Source organism: Neomonachus schauinslandi, chromosome 4 (assembly GCF_002201575.2).
Source record: "Neomonachus schauinslandi chromosome 4, ASM220157v2, whole genome shotgun sequence".
Lineage (NCBI taxonomy): Eukaryota > Metazoa > Chordata > Mammalia > Carnivora > Phocidae > Neomonachus > Neomonachus schauinslandi.
Genome location: NC_058406.1, coordinates 61,045,319 through 61,063,900, shown reverse-complemented (window position 1 = coordinate 61,063,900; position 18,582 = coordinate 61,045,319).

The window sequence follows — 18,582 nt, the reverse complement described above, 5'->3', positions numbered from 1 at the left end:
ATAATACAGGAGAAATGGGCCAAGAGTCAAGAGTCAAGTCACGTAAGTCTTGGTCACGAATTTGAATTTTATTTTCAGTGCCTTGGGAAATCAATGAAGGAGTTTACCAGTAGCATTACAGAATCCAATTTATGGTAAAGAAAACACCATGAAGGGAAGGGAAGAGTGAAACAGGGAGACTAGTTGGAAATCTGTTTTAATAATTCAGGTAAGATGATTTTATCTTGAACTAGGGTAATTTGAGAGGTATTTGGAGCAATATGCAGCTGCCTGTGTGTAGGCATGGAAAGATGCTAAACTGCAATTCTTAAGAGTCTCCAAATACAAATACCTCTAAAAGGAGAATACTAAAGATATTTCAACACAATTACTTTAGGGAACTCTCTGACAGACAAAACCAAGTCAGGATATGTGAATTCAAACCTTACCCCTGTCATTTGTGACCTTGGACCAACCGGTGATTTATCTTCTCTGGGTCAATTTTCTCATCTAAAACATGAAGTGAATAATATATGAAAGCACCTGATACTGCTGGTACCAAGTTAATTTTGTTTAGTTTTAAAAAGAACGATAAATATCTTCAAAAACCAAATGATCTTTGAAAATGAGTAGCTGAAAGGGGAGATTGAGAATCTAGAAGAAAAAAATATTACTTTTACCAAAAGCAAAATTGCTACTTTTCTTTTCATGGCTGCTTCACATTGAAATTTGCTTTTAGGACCCCATTAAATATGATCTCAACTGTTCCTTTTGTTTCTGAATTCAGAAATGCGTGCACACAAGCTAGGCAGTGAGGAGATTTCTAGTGCTGTGTAAACAATGTAGTCTGGCTTCTGAAAATTCATTCTGCATATATTACGTGCATTGATATTCAAATATTCACAAGAACTTCCCAACAAGCTCATAGTGATCATGACCTCCACAATCACCTTAATTGGCCCAGCCCCTCTCCAAGAGTGTGCCCAGGAGTCACTGAGGATGAGCTCAGACTTTTGTGGCTGTGTATTTACAAATCCTCTCTTCCTTTCTCTTTTCTATTTGCTGTGAAAGCTCTGCAGTTAAAAGTAACTCTAGAAAGTAGGTTTAGGATGGGAGTGTAGAACAGAGTCTCAAAAAACTTTAATTAGATACCTGCTTTGTGAGAGCCAGGGACTAGCATTGTTTACATATTTCTTTAAAAATTATTTTGAGGTATATTTTACTCTCTTATCTTAAGCTGCTAGGTGAGTGTTAAATAAAATTGTGGCTTAGTAAACGATGTTTATGGGAATGGGTTCTTTGTCATACTGCCATACTGGTATGAAACCAAAGAAACATCACATGCCTTTGTTATTCTCTTGGTATAGAAACAAGATTCCTGAATTGGTGGTGGGGTTGGGAGTGGTGGCTTGGGTGGGGGGTGTAGGGTGAAGGTATTTGATGGCATACATAAACTTTCCCGGTTGGAAAGTCTGCTATTCACAACCTGCTCCCAAAGTCCTGTGAATGGATGTTAAGCTGTACAGCCCCAAAGCTGAACTGGAAGGAACCTCCTAGAAATGAGTCAAGGTTTCAAAAATCTTAAAAGAAAACAAATGCTGTTAAGATTTCAGAATTTGAAAAGAAAGCATGCTTTTAGGTTGTGCCTGTGAATATTATATAACTAGTATTTGGATCAACTGGGCAGTGCCCCTGTGGCCAAGAGAAAAGATTTTGAATTTTAATTTTGATTATTCTCCAAATTGCTGCTCAGACAGCTCCCCTTCATTCATGTTGGTATATTTTAAAAAAAAAAAAGCCTTTGAACTTGACACTTGAGCTTTCTACACTGCAAGAATATTCCTTGGAATAGCAGGGCAGGAAATCTTCCTTTACAATAAAGTAAAATATTACAGTAAGTGAAGTTTGCCCTAAAGGGATTGTCTGTCCTGTTCTTCTGACATACCCGTTTCACTCTTCTACTCTGCAATGTCCTAAAAGATAATTAACAAAAATAAGATTATGATTCTTAGAGATATAAAAATGAACACATATTAAAACTTTAACTCATTTAATGAGGGAACCAGGCAGAAAGTTCCCCTCTCCTAGCACTTTCTTTTCTCTCTTGCACCAAAGGAAACTATAGTAGTGTTTTGAGGTTGGGATTTATCATTTCTATGCATATTTTTTACTACATATATATACATATATATATATACATATATTTTACTTCATATATATATACAGAATATATATATGCATACATGCAAATATTATGCATATATGTGCTACTGATATGTACCTGGAATTTTATATTATTCTGCTCTGTATATCCTTTTGAAACTTTATTAATATTATTTTTAAAATTATCTATAGTGATACACTAGCTACAGTTAAATTATTTTGATTGCTATATAGTGTTAAAAGAAACTGAAGCACATTAAAATTGTTATGAGTTTATTAAAGCAAAAATTGATTTGAATCAGGCAGCCCCAAGCCAGAAGTGGTTAGGAGCTCTCCACCAACAGGTGCTAGGGGAAAGACTTTTATAGAGAAAAGGCAGAAGCAAAGCAAGGAAATTATTTGATTGGCTATAGCTTAAGTGGTTGCCTAATTTGGGATAGTTTACTTGACTGTGATTGGTTGTCCTATTTTATTTCTTAACCTTGAGGCATTTCAGGCTTAGGTTTTCGTTTGCTTAGTAGGTTGCTAAAGCATTAAAGCCACTTCAGACCAACGGCCTCCTTGCTTAATTAATTTAACAATAGTATTTTATTGTATGAATAAACACAATTTATTTTCTATCCCTAACTGAGAGGCCAATTAGATTGATGTCACTTTCTTGTTGTATACAATGAACATCCCTTTTCATGTCTTCTTGCATATATGCGCAAGTTTCTTTTTTAGAAACCTAGAAGTGAAATTGCTGTGTTCTATGGTAGATAGACCTTCACATATACTACATATTATTAAATTACAAGTTTTGCGCAGTGGCAGTATCGTAGCCAATGAGGTTTATACATATTATTAAATTACAACCTCTTCAAACTGCTTGTACCAGTATATACTTTAACAGCAACCTATAAGAACTATACTTTCCCTAATCATCACTAATGCTTGGTGTTTTCAGATTTATTACATTTTGTCCATCTAGAGAGTATTGTTATTTAATTTTTATTTTCTGATTTATTAGTGAGGTTCATCATCCTTACATTGTCCATTATAGATTTTCCTTTTCTGAATGGTCTATTTATCTGTTGGTTTGCTAGGGTTTTTCTTACTGATTTGAAGGAAATTTTAAAGTATTCTGGATATGAGTATTTTTATCATTAAAAAGTTTAAAAATTTTTTTTGCCAGGATGAGGATTGTCTTTTCATTTTGTTTATTATACCTGTTGACATATGGAGCTTATAATTTTCATGTTGATGTGTCTTTTCTCATATGACTTATACCCTTCTTTGGTGGTCATAGGAAATTATTTCCTAATTGTGGTGGCTTTCTAATGTGTCAATTCTGCTAGGCTGGACCCAGAATTTCCTTCTGCGTGTTTCTGGCTAGGTAGGCCAAGAGAGATTCTTGTGTGAGATTTCTTTCTTTTTTTTTTTTTTTAATTTTTTTAAAAGATTTTATTTTTTTGACAGAGAGAGACACAGCGAGAGAGGGAACACAAGCAGGGGGAGTGGGAGAGGGAGAAGCAGGCTTCCCACGGAGCAGGGAGCCCGATGCGGGGCTGCATCCCAGGACCCTGGGATCATGACCTGAGCCAAAGGCAGAGGCTTAACCACTGAGCCACCCAGGCGCCCCTCTTGTGTGAGATTTAAAGGGCTGAAGTTAAACAACAGACATTTTGTAGCTCATACATTTTTATCATTTATCTGATAGATCACTTCATTGGCAGGAAGCCGCTGTCAGGCTGTAATTGCTATACTTTTTCCTGGATCTTTCTTTAGCTTCTTTAACGCCTTGGCTAGATATGTGTGCTTTAGCTCCTTGAAGAAGAGCCCTGGTTCCTGCAGGACACATTTTCCAAAAAGGTCAGAGGCACAAGAACTGAAAGAGATTTTAGCCTGTCCCGTGTTGGTTCTAGCTCATGCTTTTGAGTTCTAGGTTGTTCTTGCCGTTCCCCAGTTCACATTTATGTTGCCTTCTCCCCTTCCAGCTTAAAGCTCCAGTGTCATATGGGAAGATAGCAGGCTTACACAAACTGGGTAACCAATCTTCCACAATTACCTAAAGTCAAATTTCTGTAACAGATATTTGTGTGTGTGTGTGTGTATCTTCTAATGCTTCTCTTATTGAAACCCTGACTGATACAGCATCTTTCTGCCAGGAAGAAAGTCTTCTATAGGCTTTTATAATAGTTTTATTTTTCATATTTAGATATTAGTCCATCCAAAATTTAACTTTTTGTGTGGCAAGTTGCATACATAGAAATCTATCTTTTTTTTTATGGATAGCTATTTTGGGCATTCTTTTCCCATTGATTTGTAATGTCACCTCTGTCATAAATTAATTATTCACATGTATGCATCTAGGCCTTTTAAAAAATTTTTAATTCCAATATAGTTAACATACAGTGTTATATTAGTTTCAGGTATACAATATAGTGATTCAACAATTCCATACATGACTCAGTGCTCATCATGATAACTTAATCCCCTTCACCTATTTCACCCATCCCCCTCACCCACCTCCCCTCTGGTAACCATCCTTTGTTCTCTATAGTTAAGAGTCTGTTTTTTGGTATGCCTTTTTTTTTCCTTTGTTCATTTGTTTTTTTCCTTAAATTCCACATATGAATGAAATCATATGATGTTTGTCTTTCTCTGAATGATTTATTTTACTAAGCATTCAAAGTTATTATTCATATAATTGGATCAGATTAGTATCTATCATATTCATTACTATTTTCTACTTTTTGCCCTTATTTTTGCCTTCCACTCATTTTCTGCTTTTTGTGGTTTTAACTGAGCATTTTAAGTAAGTACTTTATTAACATAATAATCCTAATTTCTTCCTCCCATCATTTGTATCATTGCTGTCATTCATTTCACTTACATAGAAGCATACAAAGCATATATACATAAATACACACATACGTAAGATATATACATAAACATATCTAATCAAATACATTATTGCTATTATTATTTTGAACAAACTATTATCTGTTAGACCAATTATACAGAGTAAGAGAAATAAAAGTTTTTTGTTTACCTTCACTTATTCTTTCTTTGATGCTCTTTGTTTATACAGATCTGAGTTTCTGATCTGTATTATTTTCTGTCTCTCTGAAGAACTTTTAACATTTCTTGAAAGGCAGACTACTGGCAACAGAGTCCCTCAATTTTTTTGTCTGTCTAAGAAAACCTTTATTTCGCCTTCACTTTTGAAGGATACTTTCACAGGAGACATATTGTAGGTTGGTGGTTTTTTTTTCTTTCAATATTTCAGGTATTTCATGCTATTCTTTACCTGTTTGCATGGTTTCTGAGGTGAAGTTGGATGTAATTCTTACCTTGTTCCTCTATAGGTAAGATATTATTTTCCTCTAGCTTCTTCCAGGACTTTATCTTAGAATTTCTGTAATTTGAAAATGACATGTCTAGGTTTAGTTTTTGTTGGCATTTATCCTGCTTGGTTTTCTCTGAGCTTCTTGGATCTATGGTTTGGTGTCAGACACTAATTTGGGGGAAATTCTCAGTCAGTATTATTTCAAATATTTCTTCTGTTCCTTTCTCTCTTTCTTCTCCTGGTATTTCCATTATGTGTATGTTACACCTTTTTTTGTAGTTGTCCCATAGTCCCTGGATATTCTGTTCTGTTTTTTTTCAGTTTTTGTTCTCTTTGATTTTTGGTTTTGGAGGTTTCTATGTTACATCCTCAGGGTCAGAGATTCTTTGCTCAGCCATGTCCGGTTTACTAAGAAGTCCACCAGAGGCATTCTTCATTTCTGTTATAGTATTTTTTTTTTTTAATCTCTGGCATTTCTTTCTGGTTCTTAGGATTTCCACTTCTCTGCTTATATTACCCATCTGTTTTTGCATGCTGTCTACTTTATACATTACAACCTTTAGCATATTAATCATAATTGATTAAATTCTCATCCTGATAATTCCTGCATTCTGCCATGTCTGGTTCTGATGCTTGCTCTGTCTCTTGTACCTGTGTCTTTTGCCTTTTGATAGGCCTTGTAATTTCTTCTGGATAGCAAGACATGATGTACCAGGTAAAAGGAACTGCTGTAAAAAGGCCGTTAGTAATGCAGTGGTAAGGTGTCGGGGGAGGAAAGAGTCCTATGGTTAGGTCTCAGTCTTTTAGTGATTCTGTGCTTCTGGACTGTGAACATCATGCATAATTCTGTTTTTTTCTCTCCCACCCCTTAAGTAGGGCAGGATGGTAGAGTGGGTTGCAGTTGGGCATTTTCCTTCTTTTATGTGGAGGACTAGAGCTGACAGGAGTTGGGTATTTCATTTTTCCCAGGTCATTTAGGCTCTGATAATACACCAGCAGGTTAGGCTCTGGTTAACTAGTTTCCACTGAGGTCAGGCCTTGTTGAGGAGAAAAGAGTACTCTGATACATTTCAGAATGGCTCCTTTTTCCCCTCCCCCTGCTGAAAGCCTGAGGGAATTTTTTTCTGATATTTCCTGGAGGAAAATCTTAAAATATTTGGGGGCCATCTCTATGATTGGGTCCCCATGGAGTTTTTACTTCTCATAGTTGTCTGCAGCGAGCATCCAGGAATTAATCAACTACAGTTTCAGATTTTCCTACCCTGGTTCTGGTTCCTGTGGTGGTTTCTATTTGTGAGTCTCTGCTTTCATAAACTGTGCCTGCCTGTATTTGCCTATCTGTCTCTCTAATCTTGGGGCAGCAGTTTCCCCGGGGATTAATTCCTAGGGATTAAAAAAGAGTTTTTGAATTTTTAGTCTATGGAGCTTTTACTTCTTATTAGGATGGAGTGGCTATTTCTAAGAACCTTACATGTGGAATTGGAAACTGAAAGTCCTATACCTCTCATTTTTATCCTCCTTTTGGAATAGGACTGTCTGCGGTGGTCATCTTACCTCTCTCTCATATATGGGTGTATACAGTTATACAAGGAAGTATATACATGTATGCAAAGGGAGATAATTTTTTTTTAAGTTCCTAGGTCTTCAGATTGAAAGAAGAATTGTATGTGAGGATCCTTGTTTACACCTGGACCTGATTTAAATGATAAGATCCTGGACTTCAAATTAGAGCCCAATTCTGTAAGTGGATGAGATTTTTGGAGGTAATGGATGTGAGTGAGTGTATTTTACTTGTGGAGGAACAGAAATCATTAGGGGATAGAGGTAGAGTTAGTAATCTCTTACATTGTTGGTCAGCAAAGGACTAGGCTGTCTGGGTATTCACACTTTTGACTATGGACTGGCTTAAAGATTGCTTTGAAGACTATAATGTGGGTTAGCAGTCTAGGACTTCTGAGTTTAGTCACTAAGAAGATTTGGCAGTCCCCAGTTTTAAATATTTGGGAGCCTCAAGTTGCTACGTAAGAATTTTAGCTGCTCTGTCAGAGAGATCTTGTGGGGAAGAAGAGGTCCTGGGACTATATGGAAGAAAACTGATTACCTTAGATGCTTGTGAGAACCATGGCCTCAGACAAATAATCTCACTCGAGTCATGTATGAATCATTCTAGGTGAGGCACCAGATAATATGCATGAAGAAGCCATCTTGGACATGCCAGCCCCAAAAGACATAAAGTGGAACAGAAATGAGCCATTCCAATTGTGCTCTGTTTAAATTTCTGACTCAGAATCATGAGGAATAATAAAATATATGTATATCTATCTTACATAGATACTTCAAACCATTGGATCTGTGGAGTCAAAAAGTCCAAGTGGCTTAAATTTCTAATTCAGGTTATTTCCTCAATATAGAATTAATAGAAATAAATATGTCATGGTTGGGAACTTTGCACTCAGTTTAGATGTGTTAAGGGTCCTACTCCAAATTGCAACCTTATGGGTTATTTGTTGACTGCATTGGAAAATCACAACCAAATATGGGGCATATTACCTCCAAAACCCAAGGTAACCCACCAAACTACTGTGCCTATTCATTATGAGCTGTGTGAGATTAAAAAAAATGTTTCATCTTTGTAGGTCTATCTCCTGGACAATTGTGATTTCAGTGCTATATCAGGCAGTGTCCAGTCAGGAGACCGAAACCACATGGTAATATGAACGGGGGACATTTCACACAAAAGAATTATTAACTCTAACATGCAATTGGAGTAATAACTAGAATTCAGTAAAGAGAACTCTAGGGAACTCTGGAACAGCAGGCCTAGGGAATGGCTACTACCTCTTAAGACTGAGGTAGAACATCAGTGAGGAGCCCCCCCTACCACTCTGGGCTGAGATCCAGATCTTACTAGAAAGGGTGCAGTTCACTGGGTGGTGGAGGACTTTGCTGAGGTGCTGTGCCAGCAGTACACACTGAGGATATGCTTTCTGGGTGTTGGAGAAAGCTATCTGTGGAGAGGTGGTGCACCTCAGAACCTACTGCAGAGCTTCCCAAAAGATGCCAAAGAAAGCCTTCCAAAGAGATGTCTCATACTTTAGAAATCATTACAAAGCCATCCAAGGAGGTGCCTGAGGGTAGTCATTATGAATGGTGCCGAATGCTGTTGGCTCCAGGGACTGCTGAGCCTCATGTCCTTCAGGAGCTGAGCACTGTGGAAGTCACCTTAGAGGGCGCTGAAGGAAGCCATTGACAGGGATGTGTCACATGGTACTAGTCTCGGGGTACTGCGGTGACTGCTCACACCGCACACTGCAGACCCTTCCAAGAGAAGTACACTGGAGCCAGGTACAGAAACTCCTTTAGTGTCTTCTGTTGACAAAGTTTAAACTGTGATAGCTAGCAAAGGAGAAATATTTACAGGTTGCAGAGCAGACAGAGGAAGGTGGATGTGGAGCTGAGAGGCAATAAACTGGTAACTGGAAACCAGCCATTACATATTTATTTCCATTAATTCTACATTGGAGAAGTAACCTGAATTAGAAATTTTGTGGGTGTCTTGCCTCACACCTATATCCTGATTACAATAAATATTTTCATTTTAATATTATCTTTATCAGTGACTTGGTGGCATAGAAGTCAAATTTATGTATGACTTAAAGCTGGAAGAGCTAGCTAAGAGCTGGCTAACGGCACACAGTAGGTATTCCTGTAAATATTTGTTGGATGAATAGTTAAGTGAATGGATAACTATATTATCATTTAACAAGATCTCAAAAGACTCAAGCCAACTTTGACATTTTAATGTGTTTAAAAGGTTAATTCCAAGTAATAGGATGAAGGACAAGTTTAGGAGGGCTATAAGGCATGGCAATTCCTTATAAAGACCCAAGGGCTTTAGATGACCATAAGCGCAAAATGAACTAAATGAAAGAAAAGAGGGGAAAAGTCTAGGTGGATTCCAGATCCAGATGTCAGGTTAATTTCACCTTTAGAGATTTTTCCGGTAAAATGGTAGTATCTGCCTAGAGCTATTTTTTGAGAATTGTGAATCTGCTTTGGGGCTCAATGGAAAAGAATTTAGTATGATTAGCATTATATGAGTGTGGGAGGGAGTGGTACCAAGAGAGAGAATGACATCAGCCTTCCCCACTAGTAGGTCACCTTTCGCAATATTGTGTTCTATGCTGGATATCACCATTTTGAAGGGTTACATTGTAGCAACTGTTTTTACTGTTTTTAGAATTTGATGAAAGCTGTGATCTTTCTCCTGGAAGAATGCACACTGCATATATATATATATAAAATTATGTATGAAAATACAAAAGGTTCATGGTTCATGGAATCTAGATTAAGAATTCTTGAGTTGGAGGATATGGGGAAATATGCCTTAAATAATAAGAAGAACCACTTTTAGTGAACTGTTCTATGGGCCAGTGCTCTAGTAGGCAATTTTATATGTAGTTATCTCCTTTAAGATGCAGTAACAGTCTTGCAAAATGGGTAGTATTCCCTCCACTTTCAGTAGAGGTAACTGTGAGAGACATTCTGTTATTTGTTCAAAGTCACACAATGGCACTGCTGGAATTCCAGCTCACTGGGGTGCTTCTCCCCTCAGAGCTCATTGTTTCCATTTTCTATAGAGGAACATATTTTGCATGTCTTAATAAATGTCTGAATAGTAAATAAATAAAAAGCTACCATGTGGAAGATACCGTGTTTCTGTATTGCCCTGGAAAGAATGCATGGGTAAAACTTCTACAGAGTGATGTTTGATATTTGCCATTTTATTCATTCATTCATTCATTCATTCATTCATTCATTCATTCATTCATTCATTGACTCATTCACTTACTTACAAACCCCATAGTACTAGTTCATTGCATTTTCCTAATGATTTGGCTCTTCTAAAGAACTTGTTTTCACATAAAATCGCACATAGCTTTTACCCTTGCTTTGTGAGGCAGATAAAGCAGATAGAATTACTATTATTTTATAAGTAATACCACTCAAACAAAGGGATTATGTGATTTACCCAAGGTTGGAGAGCAAATTATGATCAGAGTTCCATGTCTCCTCTCATCATCTAGTTCAGGTTCCTTCGGGCGAGTCCTTCTGCTTCTCAGAACATCTCACTGTAAAATGAGGCATTAGATAGTCACAGGTACATGATACATGTAGGAGTCTAAAGGACTATGTAGTCCATTTTGGCTGGCCAGATAATCTATGAAAACAGATTTAGAAATAGTAATTATTTCTTTCAGGATTAGCAAAAATTCCTTCCTATTCTTCCCTTTGTTTGCTAAAACAAAGTGCAGAGTTTAACAACATACCTTAGCTGCAGCCTAATTCCACCGCTTACACTAGTTACTTTGTTTTATGTGGAATTTTATAATTTACAGAGTTCTTTCCCATAGACTGTCTTTTAATTTTAAACCACCTGGTTTCATAGGCAGACCAGACCTTGTGCATCCTTATTTTAGGAATGAAGAAATTGAGGTCCAGAGAGGTTGAAAGACTTTCTGTAGCCACACAGCTATGTTAGTCACACACTAACAGAGCTGAGACAAGAGGGTCCAATAAGTACAAATTGGAAAATGGATGCTAAGGAGACTTTCGAAGTTAGCAGCAGCACTAAAACCTTTCAGAACAACTTGGACCTGTTTTTAGAGCTACCTTCAATCTTGTTTTTTTTAGGACAGTCTGTTTACCTATTCTGGTATGGAGCAATCTGGTTTTCTTGTGTTCAAAACTTCTCTTAGGAAAAGGTAAAGGGGATAAATTGTTCTCATGACAGTTCCAGGTTTTTGGATGGATCCAGGAATTGTTTTCTGAATCTGTCAAGTGCTCCCAACGATTGAGATTTTGGCTGGAGATGCTTTTGGCAGTTCACTCAAGTGCAACCCTCCTACTTTCCATCTCTCTGCTTGTTTTTGTCAAGTTAGGACCTGACTTACATAGGTCTGACTATTTGTCAAAGAGGGCCAAGAATGAAAATAAACTGTGGCATCTATTCACACTTTCAAAGGTAAATCACACTCTATTCACTTAAAAAAATACAAACTGGGGTATAATTGATACATAATAATAATTATTTCAAGTGTACAACATAATAATTCCATATTTGTATACATTGCAAAATTATCATCACAATAAGTTTAGTTAACATATCACCATCTATGGTGAAAATTTTTTTCTTGTGTTGAGAACTTTTAAGATCCACTCTCTTAACAACTTTCACATATACAGTACAATATTATTAACTATAGTCACCATGCTATACATTACATCCCTATGACTTATTTATTTTATAACTGGAAGTTTGTATCTTTTGACCCCTTTCACCCATCTTTCCCACACCTACCTTCCATCTCTGGCAACCGCCAATCTGTTCTCCACATCTATAAGCTTGGTGTATTTTTAAGTCCTACATATAAGTAAGATCATAGAGTATTTTGTCTTTCTCTGACTTATTTCACTTAGCACAATGCCCTCAAGGTCCATGCATGTTGGTGCAAATAGCAAGATTTCATTCTTTTGTATGGCTGAATAATATCCCATTATATATATTATATAGGCTATTTTTTTTTACTGGTAGTGTCCTTTGAAGAAAAATGTTTATTTGTGTATGACTAATTTATCTATTTTTTTCTTGTAAGGAAACCATTGCCTAACATATATACACACACTTTTTTATACACAGATATATATAGATATCTGTCTCTCTCTATATATGTCTGTATATGTTACCACATTTTCTTTATTCATTCATCCATCACTGGATACAGGTTGTTTTCATGTCTTGGCTATTATGAATAATGCTGCAGTGAACATAGGGGTGCATGTATCTTTTTGAGTTAGTGTTTTTACTTTCTTCAGATAAAAACCCAGAAGTGGAATTGCTAGATTATATGGTGGTTCTATTTTTAATTTGTTGAGGAAAGTTCCAACTGTTTTCCATAGCGGTTGCACCAATTTACATTCCCACCAATAGTGCACAAGGATTCCCTTTTCTCTACATCCTCGCCAACACTTGTTATTTCTTGTCTTTTTGATAATAGCCATTCTAGTAGGTGTGAGGTGATATCTTATTGTGCCTATTTGCTTTTTAAAGATATTATTATGACAGCTGCATTTCTTTGTTGTATTATTTTTATAAAAGCTTTATTAAGCTTTATATATATATAATTTATATCCTATAAAATTCACACTCTTTTTTTTTTTAAAGATTTTATTTATTTATTTGACAGAGAGAGACACAGTGAGAGAGGGAACACAAGCAGGGGGAGTGGGAGAAGGAGAAGCAGGCTTCCCGCGGAGCAGGGAGCCTGATGCGGGGCCCAAACCCAGGACTCTGGGATCATGACCTGAGCCTAAGGCAGACACTTAACGACTGAGCCACCCAGGCGCCCCTAAAATTCACACTCTTAAATTGTACAATCCAGTGTTTTTAGTATATTCACAAAGTTGTACAACCATTACCACCATCAAATTTTAGAATATTTTCATCAGTCTGAAAAGAAACCAGCATCCATTAGCAGACACTTCTCATATCCCTCCTCCAGCCTCTAGCAACCAGTAATCTACTTCTGTCTTTATGGATTTACATATTCTGGATATTTCATATACATGGATTATATAATATGTGGTCTTTTATGACTGGCTTTTTTCACTTGGCATAATGTTTTCAAAGTTCATCCATGTTGTAGCATGCATATTTCATATTGTAGCATGCATGTGGTAGCATGCATTATAACATGTACTCATTTGTTTTTATTGCTGAGTAATATTCCACTGTATGGATATATCAAATTTTGTTTGTCCTTTTATCAGCTGATGGCCATTTGGCTTTTTTCTGTTTTTTTGGTTATTATGAATATTATTACTATGAACATTTATGTGCAAGTTTTTGTGTGGTCTTATATTTTTACTTCTCTTGGATATACACCTAGGACTGGAATTGTTGGGTCATACAGTAACTCTATGTTTAACATTTTGAGCAGCCATCAAACTGTTTTCCAAAGAGGCTGGACTGTTTTATAATCTCACCAGAAATGTACAGGAGTTTCAGTTTCTCTATAGTCATTCTAAGCACTTGTATGTCTTTTTCAGTTTTTATTTTAGCCATTCTAGTTGGTGTGGAATGCTTTCTCATGGTTTTGACATTCATTTCCCTAATGACTAATGATGTTGAGCATCTTGTCATATGCTTTTTTTGCCATTTGCCTGTCTTCTTGAAAAAAAAGTTTATTTAAATCCTTTGTCCATTTTTTTACTTGGGTTGTTTATATTGATTTGTAAGAGTTCTTTATATATTCTTGGTACAAGTCCCTTATCAGATATATACTTTGCAAATATGTTCTCCCAGTCTCTGGATTGTTTTCTTGGTGGTGTCCTTTAGAGAAAAGTGTTTGATTTGTTTTAGTCCAATTTATCTATTTTTTCTTGTTAAGAAACCATTGCCTAACATAAAGTCATGAAGAAATACTTCTAAATTTTCTTCTAAGGATTTTATAGTTTTAGCTCATACATTTAGGTCTATAATCCATCTTCAGTTAATTTTTTTAAAAGATTTTATTTATTTATTTGACAGAGAGAGAGAGAGAGAGAGGGTGAGCACAAGCAGGGAACAGGAGAGGGAGAAGCAGGCTCCATGGGATCATGACCTGCGCTGAAGGCAGACGCTTAACCGACTGAGCCACCCAGGCGCCCCCAGTTCGATTTTTTTATATGGTGTGTGGTAGGCGTTCAACTTTATTCTTTTGTATCTGGATAGCCAGTTGCCTCAGCACCGTTTGTTGAAAAGACCATTCTTTCCCCCCATTGAATAGTCTTGTCACCCTTGTCGAACATCAATTGACCGAAAAGTCTGGGTTTATTTCTTAACTCTCAATTCTATTTTATTAATCTATTGTCTGTTCTTTTGCCAGTACCATGCTGTCTCAGTTTCTGTAGCTTTGTAGTAAGTTTTGAAATTAAGAAGTATAAATTCTCTAACTTGGTTCTTATTTAAGATTGCTTGGGCTATTTTGGGTCCCTTGCACTCCCATATAAATTTTCGGATTGGTCTGCTCATTTCTGCAAAAAAGCAGTTGGGGTTTTTGATAGGTAGATCAACTTATAGATCAATTTACCAAGTATTGCCATTACAGTATTAAATCCTCAGACACATGAACATGAATGACTTTCCATTTCTTTAGATTTTCTTTGATTTCTTTCAATGGTGTTTAATAGTTTTCAGTATACAAGTCTTGCACTTCTTTTATTAAATATATTCTTAAATATTTAATTCTTTTTGATGCTATTGTAAATGGAATTTTCTGAATTTCATGTTTGGACTTTTTATTGCTTAGTTTTTAGAAATTTAGGATTTTTATATATTGATCATGTATTTAATACCTTACTGAAATCTCTTATTAGTTCTAGTAGTTTTATTTTGATGCATTTATGAGGATTTCTTTGTTTAAAATCTGCAAGTAGAGAATAGTTTAAATTCCATATTTATCTTAAGGTCTGTTTGTCTGATCTTGGTTTAGTTACTCTAGCTTTCTTTTGGTTACTGTTTGCATGTTATATAATTTTCAGTCATTATAGGTGCAATTTATTTATGTCTGTAAATTTAAAGAATGTCTCTTCTAAGCAGCATGTTTCTGGATTTTTTAAAACCATATGCTGATCTCTGCCTTTTGATGAGAGTGTTTCATCCAATTACATGTATTTAATGTAATTTATGCTAAGATAGTATTTATGCCTGACATTTTGCTATTTGTGTTCTCTGTTTTGTGTCCTCTTTTAAAAATTTCTCTATTTTTCTATGTGCCTTCTTTTGTGTTAAATAGATATTTTTTAGTATTCCAAATTAATTTACTTGTTTCTTTTATTTATATATTTTTGAGTTATTATCATACTTGTTGCCCTGGAGATCATAATTCTCATTTTAACTTAAAACAATCTAGTTTAGACTAATACCAACTTAATTTTAATAGTATACAAAAACTTTGTTTTCAGAGTGCTCCATTCCCTCCTGCTCCTTTGTGCTATTTATCATACAAATTACATTTTTATACATAAGCTTATCAGCACAAAACTATTGCTTAATACAGTTGTCCTTTGAATAAGATAAGGAGAGAGTTACAAACATACATTTTTATGGTCTTTTATATATACCTATGTAGTTAGCCTTTACCAGTGCACTTTATATCTTTGTGTACATCTGAGTTACTGTCTAGTGTCCATTTATTTTAGCCCAAAAGACTCCTTTTACTATTTCTTGTAGGGCTGGTGACAAAATATATTTTTCTTCTAAATCTGGAGTGTCTTAATTTCTTCTGCATTTTGAATGATAGCTTTGGTGTTTATAGAATTTTGGGTTGGCATTCCTTTTCTTTCAGCACTTTGTATATGTCCTACTGCCTACTGGGCTACATAGTTACTGATGAGAAGTCAGCTGTTAATTTTATTGAGAATCCCTTGGATATGATGATGAGTTTGTTTTGTTTTGTTTTTTTCTTGTTGCTTTGAATAGTCTCTCTCTCCTTTTTTTTTTTTTTTTCAATTTTCAACATTTTGACTGTGGTGTGTTTAGGCCCAGATCTCTTTGAGTTTTTTTATCGGATTTCATTGAGCTTCTTGGTTGTTTAATATTTTTTATCAAATTGGAAAGTTGGCCACTTTTTCTTCATATATTCTTTCTGTTGCTTTCTTTCTCTCCTCCCGTTACACATATCTTGATATGCTTGATGATGTCCTATATGTCTCTGAGGTTTTGTTTGTTTTTCCTCATTCTTTTTCTTTCTGTTCTTCAGACTGGATAATCTCAATTGATCTGTCTTCAAGTTTGCTGATTCTTTCTGCTACTAGTATGCTTGGTCTTCTACAGAGACCCTTAATGGATTCTTTATTTTGGTTATTATATATTTAAACTCTGGAATTTCTACTTGCTTCTTTTTAATAATTTCTATCTCTTTGCTGATATTCTCTATTTGTAAGGGATTGTTCTCATAGTTTTCTTTAATTCTTTAAACACCATTCCTTTAGATCCCTGAACATATTTATGATTGTTTTTTAAAAGTCTTTTTTCAGTAAGCCTAGTATCTATACTTCCTCAGGCAAAGTTCCTATTAATTGCTTTTTTCCCCTTGTTTATTGTTTTTACTTTCCTTTTTTTTTTTTTTTTTTTTTATTTTTTTTTTTTTTTTTTTTGCTCAGAACTAGATATTTTAAATGATACAATCTGACAACTCTTGAGATCAGATTCTCTCCTCTCCAGGACTTGTTGTTGCTGTTGGTTATTTTTATCTCTGTTTGCTAAGTGACTTTCCAGAATTAATTCTCTAAAATCTGTTTTATTTATTATATGTGGCCACTCATATCTCTGTTCAGTAGGGTTAACAGTCAAGGAAATCCAGTTTTGTCTTTTTAAAAAATTAACTCTCCTTGAATTGTTACAAGCCTTTGGTTAACATCCAGAAAAGTTGTTTTTGGCAATTGTTGCCAGTATTTGCATTGCTTTTATAGGGGAGTAGATTTTCTGAGGTCTTTCCTCACCATTCCAGAAGTGCTTCCTTTTGCATTATTTCCTATTAAGTTTTACCAAGACTAATAGAAAAATGCACCCCCCTGAGGATTCCTAGTTCCATTTGCCTCACATCATTTTTTCCAGAAATGCTGTTAAATTTTGTGGATCTGAACATCAGATTGTCTTCTTGTGAGCATAGAATTTTATTCTGAATTCATATTTGTATGACATTATTCAAGGGTACTTACTGTATGTCATTAGAAACAACATTAGAACTTGAGCCTAAATCCTATTTCTCCCATCTGCTCTACTTCTCACTAATGTAAATATGCCTTGCTCAACCCACCTGGGTCATCTTATAGAGATAATAAAATCTAAGTATGGTCAGTATTTACTACTTGTCAGCAATTTTATTAAGTGCTTTTACTTGCATTATTTTATTTAATGTTCACGAAAACTTTATGTTGTTGGTACTTTTGTTAGCCCCATTTTACAGCAGAGGAAACTGAAGTTGGAAAGGTCAAGCAACTTGTCTAAGATCACCTAGCTAGTAAGTAGCAAACCTGGTACCCAGGAAGTCTCCTGTGGAGACATGTGCAGTGACTACATTCTGCTGATCTCTACCTCACAGAGAATGAGAAAATGGGAGAGTTTGGAATGTGGAGGCAGACTAAATTAATCTTGAGGGACTCTCTTGATAGAGACATTTTTGGCACCATGAGTGTATATTCTTCTTCACCTTTGCTGATCCTTTATTCAGGACCACTATGGGAAATCTTTGGAGCTGCTTTGTTTATTTTTGAGATTTAAATGTAAAGATGAAAGTAAGAGGAATTTGTAGGCTGAGAGTATTTCTGTTGGGTAGAATAATTATAGTGATTTTTGGATAAAGAGAATTAAAATGCCAAGTATATGCCTTTTACATAACTGTATACTGGATGAAAGAATGATAATTTTTAAAAAAATTTTTTTATTGTTATGTTAATCACCGTACATTACATCATTAGTTTTTGATGTAGTGTTCCATGATTCATTGTTTGTGCATAACACCCAGTGCTCCATGCAGAACATGCCCTTTTTAGTACCCATCACCAGGCTAACCCATCCTCCCACCCCCCTCCCCTCTAGAACCCTCAGTTTGTTTTTCAGAGTCCATCGTCTCTCATGGTTCATCCCCCCCTCCGGTTTCCCCCCCTTCAAGGATGAGAAATGTTTTACAGGGAGTTTATAAGGAGTTTTTAAACAATCAATTTTTAAAAATCAAGGTAAATATACTTTTCTGGATTTTATGTTGGAATGGTTATAACAAAGTTGTTTATTTTCCCTAAGAAAATTATGGTTTTATTAGTGATGTCTGTAATCACAAATTTCTCAACTTAGAATTATAGTGTTAAATGCAATCATATTTAAATTTTTTAGCTAAAAATTCTGCACTCTGGGAGCCATATAAAAATATTTATGTACAAATGATATTCTTTTTACTTATTTTAAAGAAATAAAATTAACTTATATAGCTTGGAGAAATCATGAATTGAAACATATGTGCTGGGCGCCTGGGTGGCTCAGTCGTTAAGCGTCTGCCTTCGGCTCAGGT